Genomic DNA, 18739 nt, shown 5'->3' with positions numbered 1-18739 from the left:
TAGGTCTTAACATCCAGCAACTTCAGTATAGAAGACAGCTCTCATAACACTGAGGAAACAGGTTGTTGCTGGAGTTTCTAATAATTTGGTATCTTGTGATTTTATTGTTTTTCTTTTCCATAGGAACAGTTGAAATAATAGTAGATTTTCGGCATATACATGGAAGCCAGTTAATATATAATGAATGAAACTCTCCAAGTACATATGTTAGTGCTGGTTTTTTAAAAACGTTTTGAAATTTAATTCAGTGGTGTCTTCAGCATCATGATTTAAGTTCTCAACCCTCAATTCTCTCAATTTAGATTCTTTTTCATCATGTACTTCCAGTTGCTGTTCTTTCAGTGCCATAAACCATTATGTCTTTTAAAGGCAGCTGTTGCTGTGAAAGGCTCAGAATTTCAATATTGAGCTCTATTGTTTGACATGATGGTCTTATATTTATGCAGTGTTTTAGTAATGGCAAAGGGTTTGGTTTATTTTGTAGTTATCCAGATTTCTAAGTAATGAGAGAAGCAGAGTTTTACATCATCAGGTTTAAAATCTGTGATTTACTGGACATAAAATTATGAAACTGTCTTTTATGTTTACTTACTATTTGTGTTTCAAATTGTGTTTTGTTGAAAGTGGGCAGTAGATATATATTATTACTAAAGATTTGAGTTAAAAATCAAAGTATTTGCTGCTATGTTAAGTAATATGTGGTAGAAAAATGGAGAGCAGGCTGCAAAGATGTTCAAAGGACATTGCAATATTGAGGAACTGAATTCTAAAATGATACGTAAAACTCAGAGAAAGTAATAGCCAAGTGATACAGATGAAGAGGAAAACAAAGGAAATATTATGCATTTTATGTAAGACTCTGGAATAGCTATTATTGTTCAGGAAAGTGATCTTTGAATTACAGATCAGTGAAAAAATGGACTCACTGTTTAGTTCCAGTCAAATAAACAAAGAGAATTTAGAAATTATTAGGAAGAGAATAGGGAGCAAAGCAAAAGCATCTTAATATCACCATTATTGATGAATCCGTATTGTGCCGCAACTTGAATGATGTAAACAGTTCTGATCTGTTCTGATCTGATCCCCATCTCAGTGAGGATCTAATATTACCAGAAAAGATTCAGGTGAGGTGTCAAGAGTGATCAAGAGCATTGGGCGTCTTCCAGTTAAGGTGTGACAATATGGACTCCAATCTGAAAAAGGCACAACTAAGATAAGATGTGTCCTGTTCTGTGCTCTATACAGTAATGAATGGAGCAGAAAAGATTAATAGGGATTTATTTATTTATTCTAGTCTTCAGTGTGTGAACTAGAGCATCAAACCTATCTGATAGCAAGTTCAAAAAGGAGAGAAAGGGCTCATTCTTTCTGTTACATTATTACAGTTTGAACACTGCCACAAAACTTAAAAAGTCTGCAAATGTATTAGGAAATTGATGGAGTAAAATCCACAAAGTGTGTCAGGCTGCTTGTCTGAGCTCCAAGACACTGAAGTCTGGGAAACCCACTAGAGAAGTTTTTATGGCTACACTGTTGTTTTTCTGTAGACACCTGTTCTTGCCACAGTTGTAGTCATATAACTGATTATAGAAACCTTTGATTTGATCCAGCTAAACAGTGTTTTACTCTACTGTGCTCCTAGTTGTGAATTAATGGGAAGAGTTATTGTGAAGCATTGTACATTGATTGAGATTGATCTAGAATGTAGCTGTGTTTTCCCTTGGCTCTTCCTGTAGCTCCTACTCTGATGTTATCTTGCTTTTAAAATTACCAGGCTATGTTGCTTTTCCACTACCAGTTATTATTACAGTTTCCATGGTTAATACTGTTTGGGTTTTCTTTTTGCTAAGTGCCTTGCAGATTCATTGTCAGGCCAAATCCCAAAGCTCCTGTTAGTTTACATAAGACTCAACAGTTAGATCATATTTAATATCAAGACATTGTACTTTGTCTGAACATTATAACTTTTTTAATTCAGACTACGTAAAAACCATACCATTTTTGCAAATTAAAAATGAACTACCGTGAAATCTAAAACTGTCAAAACTGAAAACTTTTAAAATTAAAAAGGCAATCAAAATATTTTTTACATGCATAACTAGATGAAGAAACTGAGATCCAGCTACCCAGCTAGCTGGAGTTGTCATGTCTATGCAGAGTAGCACAGTGCTGTGTTCAATTATCAGCTTCTTTCTGGAGGCAGAATCACTATTTTCCTCGTGTTGTGAAAGGTGTAACATGCTCTGCCTCTCAGCTGATGCATCAAGAGCTATATAAATTTGTGGAGTCTTTTATTTTTTTGCTCCTTCAAGTGTGGTGTTCTGGATGCTAACACTGTACATTATCAAAGACAACTAAATGAAGTAGAGGAACAGCACCAAGCCTGTCTGAGTTCAATAAGCATTTGGAGAATGTTCTCAGGCACACAAGGTGATTCTTGGGGTGTCCTGTGCTGGGCCAGTTGGAATCAATGATCCTGATGAGTCCCTTCCAACTCAGCATATTCTATGATTGTATGATAAAATACTCTAAGCACTGTTGTATACAAAGGTATCTCCTACATTTCAGGATGTTGAGGTGCAGACTGTGCAGTGCTGGGAGAGCATTCTCAGGAGCTAGCGCTGTTTGTTTATCCTCTTAAAACCTTCAACATGCTTTATCTTTTGTTGAAGATGTTATAATTAGTTAGAAACAGGAAGAAGAAAAAAGAAATTGTATAATATTTTTTAATGTAAATGCAGTTTGAGGCTTCAAAGAACAGAGGGCTTTTTGTAATATCACCCCAAAACTATCCGCTGCAGTACTCCATTCCTCATACTTCTTTCCCTGGAGAAAGGGGAATAAATAAGCAACAGATTTTACTCATGATGTTATGCATAAGCAACAATATCAATTCATTTGACCTATTTTGGATGTTTACATTAGAATGAGATAAACTTGGCTATTGGAAGTCTTCTTTCTTTAGATTGATTATCTCAAATATAACTGACATTGTAGTGAAAAACTGAAATTATAGTAATACTATGCAGTAGACTCTAGTCTATTTGAGAGAATCCCAACAGGAGAGTCTTCCAGAACAGTGCTCAATGCTTGTATACTTGATTTTCAAGATCTGCATAAATGGTGAGACTTCTGTAAGCTTCACATGTGGCCTTGACTTTCAAGGATCTAAGATGTGAAAATTGTTCAGTCTGTGTTCAAATGTGACACTTGGACTTCTGTCACTTTTCAGACATACTATCACTGACAACGTAATTTCCCATTCACTAAATGCTGCAGTGGTTTTGCAACAGTTGACTGGATAATAGGTACATAAGTTGTGTAGATTTCTAGGAGGTTCTTGCCATTTTAGAGGTTGGATCTGCTGAGGACTGATACAGTGAACAGCATTTAAGTCTTGGCTCTAGGATGACGTAAGAATAGCCTTAACACCCTAAAGAAAACAGAGGAGTGTAAACTGCCAAAGTAAAAAATGAGATTTCTATTGACTGTCAACACACCACAAGGTGTCTGTTGTCTCACCTGCCTTTAGGTCAAAAGCAGTCAGTGTGATGGTGCTGATAAACAATTTAGAGAGTCAAGAATCTAATGCAGTCCCTGGGAGCTCTATGTCAGGCCCCCAAAGTCACAGTATAGTAGATAGTGGGCACCATTGCATATGTGACTGTCTATTTGTTGCCCACCTACCTATTTCCTTCATCCCTGTCCTTTTTCAGGGAACTGTCTTAAGAGATTTTTCTTTTAAATGGTAAAACCTACTTAGGGCAACAGAACAAATCCTTGATAGTATCAGAGGAGATAGTTATGAGCTGTTAATTTATAGTTCTAAAAAGTAAGAGGGTAGTAGTCTTCCCTTGGAAGGAAACTTGCTTGCTTTGTAGACTACCAGAAGAGATGGAATGATCCCTTTCCTGCAATTAGGACTGATTTGTAGCTCAGCCTTCTGGGAACACTTCAAGATAGCTGTCAAATCATAATACAAGAAGAACTGGAACACTGTGATAAATCAGAATCCCTATGCATGTGAGACCCTATGCCTTGGCCTTCTGGAGATGTTCAGCAAAGTGTGTGAAAACAGCCTACTTTTTGGCAATTAGCAAGTGAAATGGACTCTGGATACTCTTTTGAAGCTATTTAATATAATTAGGTTGCAGACAGAGTGCTGGTTATGGCCTGAGAAATTAAATCTGTCCTGAAGTGTAGGTTTGAGGTGACTGGAGTACTTTAAGGTGTATGATAGTCACCTATCTGTTGCAGATCAGGCTTCACAAGTTAAGCAACACTAATCTAGCAATTAGACTGATCTCATTATGGCAACAAGAACTGATTGCTCTGCCATTAAGAATGATCTTCATCTACTACTGCTGTGTGCAGGGTCACATCACAGGTAAGATTCGTAAGCAAGATTGGTACACTGCTGTAAAGTATTCCTATTAAAAAAGTTTAATTATTTTCCTAGTGTCCTTGTCATACTGACATGGTGAGAGGAGTTTCCTGTTGGTGAGACCCACAGGCTTCTCCCTCCTGAAGTCATACTGCCATATTACTTCCATACAGGTTGCATATGTGCAGGTCCTTTCCTTGGCACCCACTGGGGAATTGATACGGATGGTCTACTTCCTTGATATGTGTTTTGTATTGGGACTCTGCATGAAGCAGAATGGTTTTAAGGGGAATGGTTTTAAGCTGAAATACGAGACTTTTAAGTTACATACTAGGAAGAAAGTCTTTACTCAGAGGGTGGTGAGGCACTGGAATAGGTTGCCCAAAGAAGTTACAGATGCCCCATCCCTGGAATTGTTCAAGGCCAGGTTCAATGAGGCCCTGAGCAACCTGGTGTAGTGGGTGGCATCCCTGCCCATGGCAGAGGGGTAGGAACTAGATGATCTTTAATATCCATTCCAACCCAAGCCTTTATATGATTCCATGATCCTCCTTTTATAATATACTTCTAGGTGTTTCAAATAGTCTAGCTTAAGGAGGTATACACTTTGAACCATAATTAGGATCAAGTAGTCAAGCCTTAAAAATGTGTTCTTAGTCATTTTCTGAGGATGGGGGGGGGGGGGCGGGGGACATCCACCAACCACCAGATCTCGCTGTTCTCATTTACAACACATTCTGTGCTTTTCTTTCTGAGCTTTTTGTAAACTTGAACAAGTGGGTTTTGATTTGCCTCTGTATAGTTGAGATTTTTCTTTTTCCTGCCCTCCACTCACTTAAATAACTCAAGTCCTTTCCTTCTCTTTGCTTCTGGGTCTATAACACCATGGCAATGAAGCTCCGAATTCAATGTTTATTTATGTCCTAGGTGCTAGGTGATGAAGTCCTGTTCGGGTTATGGGGTTATTTTTTGCTGGCCTTTGATGACTTGACAGTCAACATGAACCTCTCAACTGTTTTGGCATATACATTTTAGGGGGTGGACCATCTCTGTGTACTTGAAAAGTTTAGCAGGAGAGTTCCTGCTTCTGAGACATAGGTTGCCACCCTGGGGAGTTGTCGACCTTATTGCTCTCTCCTAGTACCTGAAAGGAGGTTGTAGCAAAGGGTCCCAGGTAACAAGAGGAAATGGCCTCAAGTCGCACCAGGGAAGGTTTAGATTGGATACTAGGAAAAATTTCTTCATCAAAAGGGATGGTCAGACAATGGAACATGCTGCCCAGGGAAGTGGCTGAATCACTATCCTTTGAAGTGTTCAAAAAATGTGGCATTTGGGTACATGGTTTAGTGGTGAAGATGTCAGTGTTAGGTTAAAGGTTGGACTTGATCCTAGAGGTCTTTTCCAACCTTAACAATTCTGTATCTTGTGTGTTATGAATCCTGCTAGCCAAAAAGATCTTATGCCTCTGAGAATGTTCTGATGGCAGTAAGGCTCAAAGGACTCGAGCTGCTGAAGGTGTTATTTGCTCTGTTCTTGACCTTTCCATATTTGTCTATTTTTTTTTTTATTATGAAAATATTTTTTCTACTTTATTGGTGACTATGTTCTGAAAAATAAAATTGATGTAGGCAGAACTATAAATCACAACATTCAGAAGACTTACAAAATTAAACTGGTTTGTTCCATTCCCCTTTATCCAAACCTCCGTAGTAATTGCTTTCTTATGATTCATAGTATACAATTCAGAGCAATGGAGAGGATGCATCTGTGTTTCCTAAACTACATTTTGTGAAATATTGTGACAATGTTCACTTTGAATACTTGACTTTCAAATGCCTTATTTTGCAATCTAGATTATGAACAGACAACATAAAATATTAAATATATTGATTAAGCTTTTTAAAATAGGTGGTTTTGCACAGTGAATATCTCACTGAAGCAGTGAGATATTCAGTATGCTGTACCAAATGTATGAGTGCTATTTGTATTTTGAGTCATGAAAATGAGATTGGGTTTACATGAAACTATGCAGTAGGTATCTGTAAAAGCATTATTCCTTCTTTTTTTCAAATGCGTGTATTGTGATGATGATGGCCCAACAAAATGTACATAAACTCATATATTTTGTGAACTAGAAAATAACAGAAGTAAATAATGCTGTTTGTGGTGGCCTTTTTTTCTCATTTAACTGTGTGCTATCATTATCTGTAATTTCAGTTTTCTCAAGTTCAACATCAGTGTGCTGTCTTCAGTTTTAACTGATTTTGAAACCCAACACTGATTATTTTATTCTTGATAAATTTGATTATCTTTTTGTTATAGGATTCTCTTTATATTTGGTACAGGTAAGGAAATGATTAGTAAAAGGCTTCCCCAAATGTGATATAGATTCCATTTGTGGTATGAATGCTGCATCAAAACAGCATGATAACACTTTCTGAACAGTCTACTTTGTATTGCCTGGTGGGAAGAGCTCTCCTTTCCCGGTGGTACCTGAGAAAATGAGTTTGAAATCTGCTGCGTTACAAGATTATTTTTTAAGAATGAATTTAATTCAGAAGCTCAGTATAAAACATCCAGTGCTATCTTTTACAAGATAATTTAAATATTTCTACATGAATTTAAAATTTTGGAAGCCCCCAAACAACATGCTAGTGTAGCATCTGACTTCCAATTGCTTTCAGAGATGCTTTTAATACCCATCTCCATACTGAGTTACTCCAGGGTTGGGTCTTCAGGGCCAGCTATTTAATGAAATCCAGAACCTGAAACTTGTAAAATGTACATTTGAATTAAAATATGATTGTGAAGATCCTTGCGACCACTGACCTACTTTCCCCATTGCTGCAGTTAGACCATAGGCACTCTGTCTAGAATTTTCCAAGGCATATTTGACTTGGCAGAAGAGCCATGGATATATGACCTGTTATGCCAGCTCAGCATACACTTCTGGAGCATTAATCGCTCGTGTAAATATGCAAATCTGAGGAGACATTGGTGTTGAGCAGTCTTGGTATTGCATGGTAACGCAATCTTTTCCTTGCAGCTGCTCTGAAAAACTTCTGGATTTGCCTTCCACATTTCATGTGCTGTAGAGGTCCTTGACAGGGGTCAGGATATTTCCAAGGTAGCTCATCAGCATCTTTGAGAAAACTTCCAAAAATGCGTTTGGAGCACTGGATAGGTACTGCTTAAAGCCATCATACTCAGTTTGTCTTTTATTCAGTGCCGTCCAGTTTCTGAGCTCCTGTTATTGCTAATCAGTTATATTTTAAAATTTTTAGATAAGGTATGGACATATGTTGTTCTAGTTATGCAACTTTGTACTGCTTTACTTTGGAGTCTAAAGAGTATAATCAGAAATATAGGAAAAGTATTTGACATCAGAAAACTTTCCAAAATACTCTTGCGCTTACAGTTCTGAGCTGTAAGAATGTAAAGCAAAAAAAAATTTTAATAGGAAATACAATGCACATTTTTAATAACCAGGTTTTTATGAGTAAACAATGAAATAGATTAGCCTCAAAAAGAGAAAGACAGTGGTTTTCCAATTGGAATCTTACCACCAAGTTTAAAACCTTGAGGTTGAGAATTGCTGGACGTTGGAAATCAGGTGCTTGGACACCATCTATTTCAGTAACAAATTTGCTATGAGTTTTGTATTCTTTTTGTGTTTTCAGTAATACCTTTGTGTATAATTAATATACATCTGATTTATAGAGATGGATGAATATGAAAATAGTAGGTCTCAGTAGATTTCTGATGTATAAATTTGCTTTCTGAAATATCTTACTGGGAAAATGCACTTTAAACCACTATGTTTTCTAAAACTTGTTTCATTACTTCAGCATGTATAGTTCTTGCTTTCTTGCTCTCTCCTTAGCATTACAGGGAAGTGTTTTGAATAGCCTTTGATCATAAATTTGATTCCAGAGAGCTGTCTGCTGTGCTGACTTATTTTTGCCTTATTAGGTGATTTTTGTAGTTCACAACTCCAGGAACTGTTGAGCTCCTTGGTTTTTCAATTCCTAAAGTTAAATGACAGCAGTTCAGTTGAGTTCTTGATAGAAAGCTCCATGGAATCAAATTACCTTACGTGGCATTGCTTGAGTGTCATTTCCATTCTGGAGGGAATGGTGTTACTGACTGCTGTAGGTGTTGGTGAACAGAGACTTGATTTAAGGAATCAACGTTTTTGAGGAAAAACGAATTTTACTTCAGTCCCATCTGAGGAAAAAAATGGCATTGTCTTGTGTCCTCCTGTGGCTTCGCTCAAAATCAGATTAGTATGTCTCCACAGAACAAAAGTACAAATGTATTTTGGAAGCCAGACATCAATTCTTGTATTGCTTGGCAGGAAAGCTGTGGGCTCCTTCAGGCAAAGTGACACTGGTGAGATAAGAGTGGAAGTGGAAGGGTATATATACCCTCTGGTATTTGCATTGGAACTGTAATAACCAGTAGAACGTGGCTGGTCACGGGGGCCTGGAGTGCAGCAGCAGCCTTTGTGATTTGAGGTGTGGTCATAGCAATCATAGGTCACCATCCATTTTACAGGGGTCTGGGATGCTGGGAGCAAAACAGAGCATGGCATGCTGCCACGCAGGGCAGGCTTTTGTTAGCATGTTATGTAATGTGGAAGTAAAATATAATGCAGATGTTAAATAATGCAGTCATTAAATGCAGCTTTTGTTCCTTAATCAGAGATTCATGAATACTCTAGCTTTGAGCCTGCCCAGCTCTGGGATTCTTAACTGTGTTTGAAAAGCCTCAGTTGGGACCTTATAGAGTTTGAAAGGGCATGGGGAGGCTTGAAGATTCTTCTTCAATTGTTCATAGTTTATATTTATTGGAGCCTTTCTGGAAGGTTTCTGTGGTACATAGATTTTAGTTTCGTATGTTTTTTTCTCCTTCAGTTTTGAGAGTTAGAGACTGTATGTTTTGAAACTGATATTCTGAACTTTCCACATCTCATCAGAAAGCTGAGCTTTAAGAGAAATACTTGTTATTACAAGATTTAGCATTGTAAAAGCTGGCAGCAGCACATTGCAGGAAATGGACTAATTGGGGAGGAAGGATCTTTCTTACTGTACTGCCACATTGTACAGCTTGTCTGACACATTTTGCTTAGTTTGTTTGTCTTCTTTTGAGGCATTAGGTATTGGACCTCACAGAATACTAGATTTTGGGCCTGATGAATCATTGATCTATATTAGGATAATTATGTGTAACTTATGTTATTGTACTTCATTTAAATTATATATAAGAGTATTTTCTCGCTGAATAATAACTGCTATTACAAGTAACACATTAGATTTCTTTTAAAAATTGTTAGTGTCATACAGTAGAAAATTCATACATAGTACAAATTATACAAAGTTTATAGATAATACTGTTGGCTGTGACTTGTGACCTTTTAACTCTCCTTTACCCTTTTTCAGTGGGTCAGTTGTATTATTAATATTTAAATTAATGCAGCTCAGATGTCCATTTTTAATGTCAATGAATATACTTCTTTCCCAAAAAAAACCTTAAAATTATAACATAGGTTTTATATTCCAAATTCCATGTAAATTGCTTTTTTAAATGCATAGATACTGAGTTGTTGGAAATAAAAACTGCATTTTAGTACTATAGTAAAATCATTAATAGGTATTGCAAACTGGAATGTATTTTATTTTTTAATTCCCACTGCTAGCCAGTATTTATAAACACCTAAAATCCATACTGCATGTTTCAAGTCTAAACTGATTAAATCAATGTGACATGCTGAGGCTGGGCCAAGTCTTGTCTAATCAGCAGTCAGCACTGTTGCTCTGGCATGAGGCTCCCAAAAATAGAAACACAAGAAGTCAAACAAGTAAGTGGAAGGGCACTAAAAGAAAAAGTGCTGCTAATTCCACTGTTGACTTTCTGTCTAATGGATTCTTGTTCCCAGGCCACACTAAGTAAAGCAACTGGCGCGGGCTGTGTTCCTGCAGATGGCTCAGCAGTGACACACGTGGCCCAGCTGGTTGACAGGTGTTTGATTTGTGTTTAACAAGTACCTCATACAAGCCAGACTTTTTTTCTTTTTACAGATACCAAGAAGCTAGTCAGCTGATGCTTTTCTTCAGAATTAACACCCCTTTCACTATGCTCCCTTTCTGTCGTGAATGACAGTTCTTCAATTTGTCCTATACAGATGAAGATAACATGATTTTAGTTTGTAATAAGAAAGACACTAAATAGGAAAAATTAGTTCATAGTTTAATAGTTTTAACCTGTTACCTTTACACATGAAAGATGCTATATTATTTATAGCTATTGACAGTATTATCTCAGGAAATATTTATTTAGCTGCCCACTTTGCAGAATGAAAATCCACTTAAAAAGTATGCATGGAAGAAGAATGCCAGACTTCTGAGGTGTTGCTGTTATACTCCATGTTAGTCTGTCTTCCTATAAGGTCTTAAGACTTTCTTGTACAGTGTAGCACAAGCATGAAGGAAAAGAAATTCCCTGTCCAGTGGAGCATACAGTATTGGTAGAGGTGCACCAAAGGCCATGAGGGAAGAGCAAAGGCGGGAAACTATTTAGCAGACAAAAATTATGTACAATGTGTGCAGTGCTATTCCTTAATGAATTTTTGAAGCTTTTTTGTAAGCTACTCAACAACACCCTGCATAATGGGAGAGGTTGTCTCAATCGGAGTTTGGGGGGGAGGTGGGTGATAGTTGTGTTTTAATTAGTAGAAGATACTATGACCTTTGCAGCATTTGTTAGTCAGTGCCATGATAGCAACTCTCCTGGCAAAGACAGCAATGAAAACAGTAGGGCATCAGGATGCTTTTACTAGTCATCTTTGATTAATGAGAACCTTAGCCAGTAGGATATGTAATGTAGCAGTGGCTGTGGCGAGTTTGTCTTCCCCACCCCATTTCCCCATACTTTGGCCTGAGAATTTTTATTTTCTGATATCAAATCCATGAGGTAAAGACTTTAGGAACTGTTAACAGAAATGTGTGTCTCTTTGCAGGGACAGGGTTGTGATGCCAATGTTGTCAAATAGCCAGAGGAAATACCACCCTGTAGAATACACTGTACTGGCAGTACTTCTGCTGAACTGCAGAAGAATGAGAAAGGAATGCAGCTGGAGAAGTGGGTGTCAGAGTAGTGTTGATTCTCTAAATAAACATTGGGCTTTAGTGAGAGGATGATTAAAACTCACACAAAGAGCCTGCATCCCTCAGATAAAGGAGTAGCTCCTTTCTGTCGTGCATCCCAGATGTGGTATACAGAGTAGGCTAATAAGCCTCAAAGAGGTTAAGAAAAGGCCTGAAAGGGAAAAGTACAACCCTACTGGGCTGAGATGTCAAGATGCTCAGAATTTATAGAAACTAAAACTTATCTTCAGGGAGTAGTTCCAGGGTTCCTATACTGACAGGAGATCCACTGATCCCAGATTCTCAAGTGAGTCCAGGTGAGTTGGAGATAGGTGGTCAGTATATCCTCTTAATCTCTCTCCAAAATAAATGTCAAAGGGAACCATTCTTGGAGTGAGGAGATACATTTCTTGGGAAAGTCTTAAACATCCATGTGTAAATGGAGACATGGAAACTGTATCTTTAACTGCTTTATTTATCAGTAGTTGATAAATTTGCAGCTAGACAAGCACATCAACAACATGGTATTTCAGAAAAAGTACTGATATGAGTTAGTTCCTAGAGTAGAAATTTAAGTCTATGTGCAGTCTGATTCACCTTAAATGCTTATGTTTTTCTACTGCTTTTTTCTTTTGCATTTCATATCTGTGTGGTTAGACATTAAAGTTAACAGTATTTCATAGTCTGTGGGGCAGATATTATTTTAGTGTAAACTCACATTTGTACCAGCTGAGAACCTGTTTCCTGAACCTTCAGTCTATGGAAATGGATAGTGATGATGATGATGATAATAATAATAATAATAATAATAGTACTCTAGTAAAGAATAGCCTCTGAAATCTAAGGGTTTGACCAATGCTGTTTACATTCCTAATATAAACTTGGGGTTCCAAGTATTATGATGAGTATAATGGTCACAATATATTGTATTATTTTTTAAAGATCTTAGCAATATTCATATTGAATAATGCTTTTTAACATATATTTAACATTATTGCATTTCAAATATTGTTTGAGCAAGGCCAATTAGATTAATTTCCAATTCCGTTGAAACTTTAATAGGATTTAGGTTTGCTTTAACACCATATTATGGCTGGATTAGCAATAAAGCAATACATGATGTGTAAGTTTGGTCATTTTCCTTTTGACGTATTTAATGTAAGGGAAAAAGCATAGTTGTAATGAACTATCAGTTGTCCATGACCATAAGATCAAATTTTTTTCTACTGTCCTGCTTCAGATGATAGAAATACCCAACTGGCTAGACTTAATTTTCTAAACTGTTCATCTAGAAAACATTATGAATCTTTCAGCCAGAAGCCTGTTTGCCTATTCTCAGTACTCTACAAGGAGTGTACTCATGGGTTTTGTTTGCATTTTCTTTATGCTCTGCATCTGATGTTGTAGGTCAACTGAACTGGATTGTTATCGAGCCCATGTCCAATTTGTGTCTGCACTGCATTTTTGAGTTGTCACCTCTCCAAGGACATTCATTAGTAGTGAATAGCTCTTGCATTTGCCAAACACAGAAGGAAGACTCACTGATAGCAGAGGCTCTGCTTCTGCTGATACTTTTTTGATGGCATAGAAACCAGTCCTTGACACATATTACAAAGACTTCAGTCAGTTTATTTTCAAAGAAAAAGGGGGGGGGGGGGGAAAGGCGGTATATCAGCCTGTAGTTATGCATGAAAATAAATGGAGTGATTCTTTCATCTTTAGTTTTTCAGAACAACTTCTCTGACTTCTTATGTTGGGTGAAAATAATTTGTGGGAGGAAAATATAGGAACAAAGTCTTGACTTATGTACTTTATTTGTGAAATATATGTGCTTTATATATTTGAATATAGAAATTATGTGAGTTGCATGCTTTCTAAGACATGCTAATAGCAAAAATGGGAAACAATGCCAACTAAAGAGACAGCAATCTGGAGTAAGGAGCCCTGTGGCCATGTTTTTTGTTCTGAGCTGCTTCTGGCCACTGATTCATTAGTTTGCACGCAAAGCACCAAAACCTAGATTTTCAAGTGTCATTTAATTTGGGGCGTATTTAACATCTAATTGCCTGAATGGATAGGCAAGTCAGTCTTGTCCCAAAGATGGGTAATGGAAAGGGATGGGAATGAGGAAAGATTGATGCTTCCTGAACTCAGTCTATATTATAATATGCAAATGAGTTCAGTAGGGTAACAGTCATTTGCCTTTCTCTTGAGCAACTACTTAAAAAAGCCACAGAAACCCTGATCACTAGGACATGAGTCCTCTGACCAACCTGCCTTGATCCCCTTGGCCAAACTATGGTGTATCTGCTGTGCTGGGGCTGCTGTGGAAGCAGGACAGAGCAAGGGAAACAAGCTATTTACCTATCACAAGCTCTTCTTCATCAGGTTATTTTAAAGGAGGATCTTATTCACATGGATCAAGTTTCTATCAAGGATAGCACTGAGCAAGTACTCAGCAAGTGCTGGTAGTTCAGCAGTAACCAAGAGGGAATGAAAAGATGGGTAGATGCAGTGAAACCAAAATGTGATATTGTTTAGCAGAAACTTTCTGACATGACTAATCCAGGAAATTCATGAATCGAGTTTTAATAAATATAATCTGGTTATATTTTTATGTAACTCATATTCTATCAGATGATCCTAACCATTAGCAGGAGCCTGTTTAAAAAAAACAAGGAAATATTCCAGTAGGCTAAGGAAGGTGTCATCTAATGGACTATAATTGGTGTGGGATTTTTATTTGTTAAAGGCAAAGCTCTGCCCCTGCTGATGGCTCTGGAGTAGCTTGATACGTGCTCCACAGGGGAGGATGCTGCTTGAGCCCTCTGACAGTACATTGTTGAACATTCCGCTCCATTTCTGCAATGCTAAAAATAGTTGTCCTCATTTTAAAACACCGGCCTATTAGATTATTCCAAGGGTCTGGCATACTTAGGCTAATGGAGGGCACATATCCATAAATTATCAAAACAGTAAGTAGTGTTTGACCACGCTGATTTTACTTCTATTAAGACGAGTTTCCTTGCTAGTAACCCTGGAGTACCAAGCTTATTCTGTAAATCAGGCTCCTGGCAGTACCCCAGTAAATTTAAAAATAAAGGGAGAAATGTTTGGTTTTCATATTGAGAATAGAGAAGCATCTCACTGCTTCTTGGTGGCTTTGTTTTTTTAATTTTGAAGAATCATGTCTGAAAAATGCTTAAAGTATTTTACAGTAATTGTTTCTCTTTCCCAGCCTTGAAAAGCATTTCATGAAGTTCCAGTATGTTTGCCTTTATAAATCTTGTTAATACTTAAAATAATCCAAATAGCAAAAAATGCATTCCAAATGATTGAAACAAGTTTCTTTCAACTCTTGTTTTTGTTTTCTTGGGTTGTTGTTTTTTGGTGTTTTTTTTTCCTGTGATTAGATTTCGTGATTCCTAATTCATTTTTGGCACCATGTTGTTTAGCAGTACAAGTAACCAACGCTCTTGATAAAGTTTGCTTACTTGTATGTTAAGATAGCCTCTTCTTTTATCTTTTAAAAATCTTTTTAATGTGCAAATCTTTTATTTTGGCAGGCCTATGGATTTTTTTGATTTTTAGCTTTTTGTAGATTTTAGAAGTAGCTGTATTATATCCCTTACTCTTAGCACAGTAGTTTACACATTTACCCAACCCTGTTTCCCCATTCCATATCAGTTCCTCTAAATTCCATTAGCCTGTTTAGACTTCCCTCAAGGTAGGCCTTCATTCTGTTTAAGAACATTTGTACCCTGGCTTGAACAACAAGAAACCTCGCGGGCACAGCGACCTTCAAGCCCAGAACTTTGGAGGAACTCCAAGGACTGGACATGCTGCGAGGAAGACGAAGATGGGGAATAGGGGGTCCCAGAGCCCTCTGCCTCAATTTCCAGAGGGGTGTGCCGAGGGGAGGATCTGGGAGGCAGATAAATCTGGGATTGGTTGGGATAATACCTCAAATTGTGGAACTCCGTGGACACAGTAAGTGCATCATATGTATTCCTGTGGGCCTCAGGCCTGAAATTAAAGGACCTACTCTCTTTATCTTATCTCCTACACTAATTTGGCCTGGAGTCTCTTTTTCTGCGGTCTCTTAAGGCAACAGGGGGAATAGCTAAATATTGAAGTCCAGGTATGAAAGTTACTGAAAATGAGTTCTAAGAAAGTTGTTAAGTACACACATACAAAGCATCTTACTCTACCTTCAAAACCTTTAGGTGTTAACTGAGTCTCTAATTTTATAGGGTGTTGCCATGCAATTACAACCTGCAAAGTCAATAAATGATAAATATATTAAGGACCATGATTACAAATACACTGCATATTTCCAAAATAATTAAAGCAACCAGAGCATCAATCATTTTTGTATTTTTGCATTGTTGTGTTGAAGGAATGATTTATGAAACAGGGATTAAACAATGCAAAAGAAAACACCTATGGCTTTTCTCCACAGAAAAACCCTGTGAATGTGTTTTGGGTTTTTTTCTAGTTTACAGTCATCCAATACAGTGGGGAATATGAAATATTATTATCTGGTAACAGACTATGAAGAATTTTTCACAATCCGTGCTGTAAATCTGGAGAAAATGAAGGGATAAGGATTACTTTTAATGATTGATTAGAATTTTTCCCCAGCATGCTAGCATGTATTGTTACAGAGGGGAGCTGGAAGGAAGATGTTAGAAACTGTGCCATGAGTGGAGTTAGAAAAATGGCATTTTAACAAGCTGTTTTAAGCTGTATTTTAATTGTTGTATGTCATGAGGGCTTTGTATTTATTTGCTTAATTATTTATATAATTTTGATGAGCAATTTTTGCTTTATTGGTACTTTTTTTTTTTTAAGAGAGACTAGAATTTTTCCTTTGTCTCTGTTCTTTTTGCATCTGAGAGACATTTATCTCCTTCTTGGCTTGGAATCAAAGTGAACTTTCAAAATTTTCTTTTGTTGCTGATTTCTGGCTTGGACAGAAAACTCAGTTGGGTGGTATGCAAGTTAATAGGGCAAACTTCTGTCAAGGACATAAGATCCATGAATGGAATGGAGAAAGCATTTAATTTTAGATTCTTTTAATAAGTCTTCTTAAGCTCCCATTTGAAATTGTATGAGCACAGATGAATCCTGACAGAATTAACTCAGTAACTGTAGTTTTATTATGAAAATATTTAATGTACTTCATGGTGGCATATTTCATGAATCTTTAAATGGAGGGTGGCTCTTAGCTTTGAGTGTCAGAACTGGGTTCTCACTAGGCCTGTAATTGTTTAACATGCTTTGCTAAGAAGGAATGGAAAAGAAAACTGCTGCAATATTTTATATTTTAATTCTAGATGAGATACTACTAGGTTTTTAACTATACCTTTTCCTTGCAAAGCCATGTATTAAATGCAGAATTGAATTGTCTGTAGCTCTCAACTCAGAGCTGTTGATTATTTTTTTCTTTTGTTCAAATACTCCTTATTCAAATACTGAATATGAAGTTTACTATGTTTCTCAGCTTGAATAGTAAGCTTTTAGAAACATTTTTTATTAACAACATGATTGGTTCTACTTACATGCAGTTTCTGAGCATAAATTTTAAGCATCTGGTTTCCTGAATGGAATTTACAAACTCAAGTTAGATTACTAATTTTCATGGGCGGTGCGAGGAGAAAGTCATTTGCGAGCTGGGGGATGACAGTCAACGGTAAAGATGACTTACTTTGCTCTTTTAAAAGACACAGTAATTTAACAGCATATACAGAATGTTCCCTTAGTAAGTAGGACAAACTTGTCTGATTGCAGGGGATCAAGATTTGAATTTCTTCCTCCTGAGTAGGCTGGGCACTCCTCTAGAGATGGGGAGAAGATCTGAAAAACCCCTTTGAGCAGAGCTAGAAGCCAGCAGTCAGCTTTGTATGTACAGCTTCCTGTGGGACCCAACTGTGGATCCGTGTGCACTCAAGCATCTGATAGGTATTAGGGAGAGAGTGGAAGCTGTGGTTCACTTGTTGGGATTTTAGTTACTTGGTTAGTATGAGAGTGTCTTCTGGAGTATTTTTTTCTGAGTCAGGGACTGAAATAAAACTTAAGAAAGCTTGTCATGTGATCCAGATTCTTTCTTTTGTTGTTGTTGTTGTTGTCCATTTGTCTGAAGCAACCTACAGCTTTATCTGCTGCAGAATTAGACAACCTGTGATTTTTTTAGTGGCCTAACATTTTGAAAGTGAAAAGTATTTTAATGAAATACAAGTTAACAGACATAAATAACCCTAGAAATCATTTCAGCTGTTCCATAGAAAAGGAATGAGAAGCAATGCATGTCCAGACACCTTTTTCCCTTAATTTAGCCCAGTTGTGAGTTGGGTTTGTAAAATGATGGCTATGTACATTTTTGAGATGAGAGATGGCACTCCTTCTTCCACTCTTCCATTTTAATCTTTTTGCTCCTTTCCAGAGGTTGAATATTGTAAGAAGGCCAGAACTTGCAAAAAGAGGCATCTGTATTATAGATCTTGCTGATAATATTTGTTAAAATTGCCTCTTTTCATGGTCAGATTTTGTTTTCTGTTGATTGGAGCTGTTTTTAACAGCAATTGTTTGGAATGAAATCTAAATGTCTGTCCAGCTAATTCCTTTTAGAAAATTATAGGGGAAATAGTTCTGCTGCTTCAACAGGTTAAGAGACTACACAAAACTCCCCATTATTTTGTTATTATTAAAATTTCTAGAAAGTGTTCTACAGCATGACATGGATGCAATTTGTGTGTCTTTAGAGCATATAGTTCCTGTAATATTGCACAAGGGGAAGGAAGGAATTTATTTTCTGCAGATGAGGTAGCTAGCATTTTGTTCAGAAACAAGCTTAAAACAGTATCAATTTATTCATTCAAAGCCAGGATCTCATTGACTTGTACTGCAGGCATATTTAAAACACTGAAAATCAGACCAGCAATCCTGCAGTGAGTATCAAGATGAGCAATCAGTGGTTGTCCGTGAAAAAACTTCTGTGAAATGTTTTGCCTAACTTAACAAGAATTTTACCATAGAAAGGAGAACTTAAATCAGTCATAAATGTTTTATTTTTCAACTTTCACATTTTTATTTCTGCAGCGTTTGAATTCTTTGAAGTAAATTACCAGTGGCTAATATTGTTGTATTTTTTTTATGCTGTCAAGTGGAAATTACCTAAGCTTCTTTATCTATGCTTTGTATTTCTTAT

The 18739-nt window shown here is 37.0% G+C and overlaps 1 protein-coding gene across 5 annotated transcripts in view; it reads left to right on the top strand.

Moving 5' to 3' along the window:
* COL19A1 (collagen type XIX alpha 1 chain) overlaps positions 1–18739 on the top strand; it is a 190602-nt gene that overhangs the window by 47144 nt on the left and 124719 nt on the right. The window lies entirely within an intron of this gene.

This window comes from Chiroxiphia lanceolata, chromosome 3 (assembly GCF_009829145.1).
Source record: "Chiroxiphia lanceolata isolate bChiLan1 chromosome 3, bChiLan1.pri, whole genome shotgun sequence".
In the NCBI taxonomy this organism is placed as follows: Eukaryota; Metazoa; Chordata; class Aves; order Passeriformes; family Pipridae; genus Chiroxiphia; species Chiroxiphia lanceolata.
This window is presented reverse-complemented; position numbering and strand designations above follow the sequence as displayed.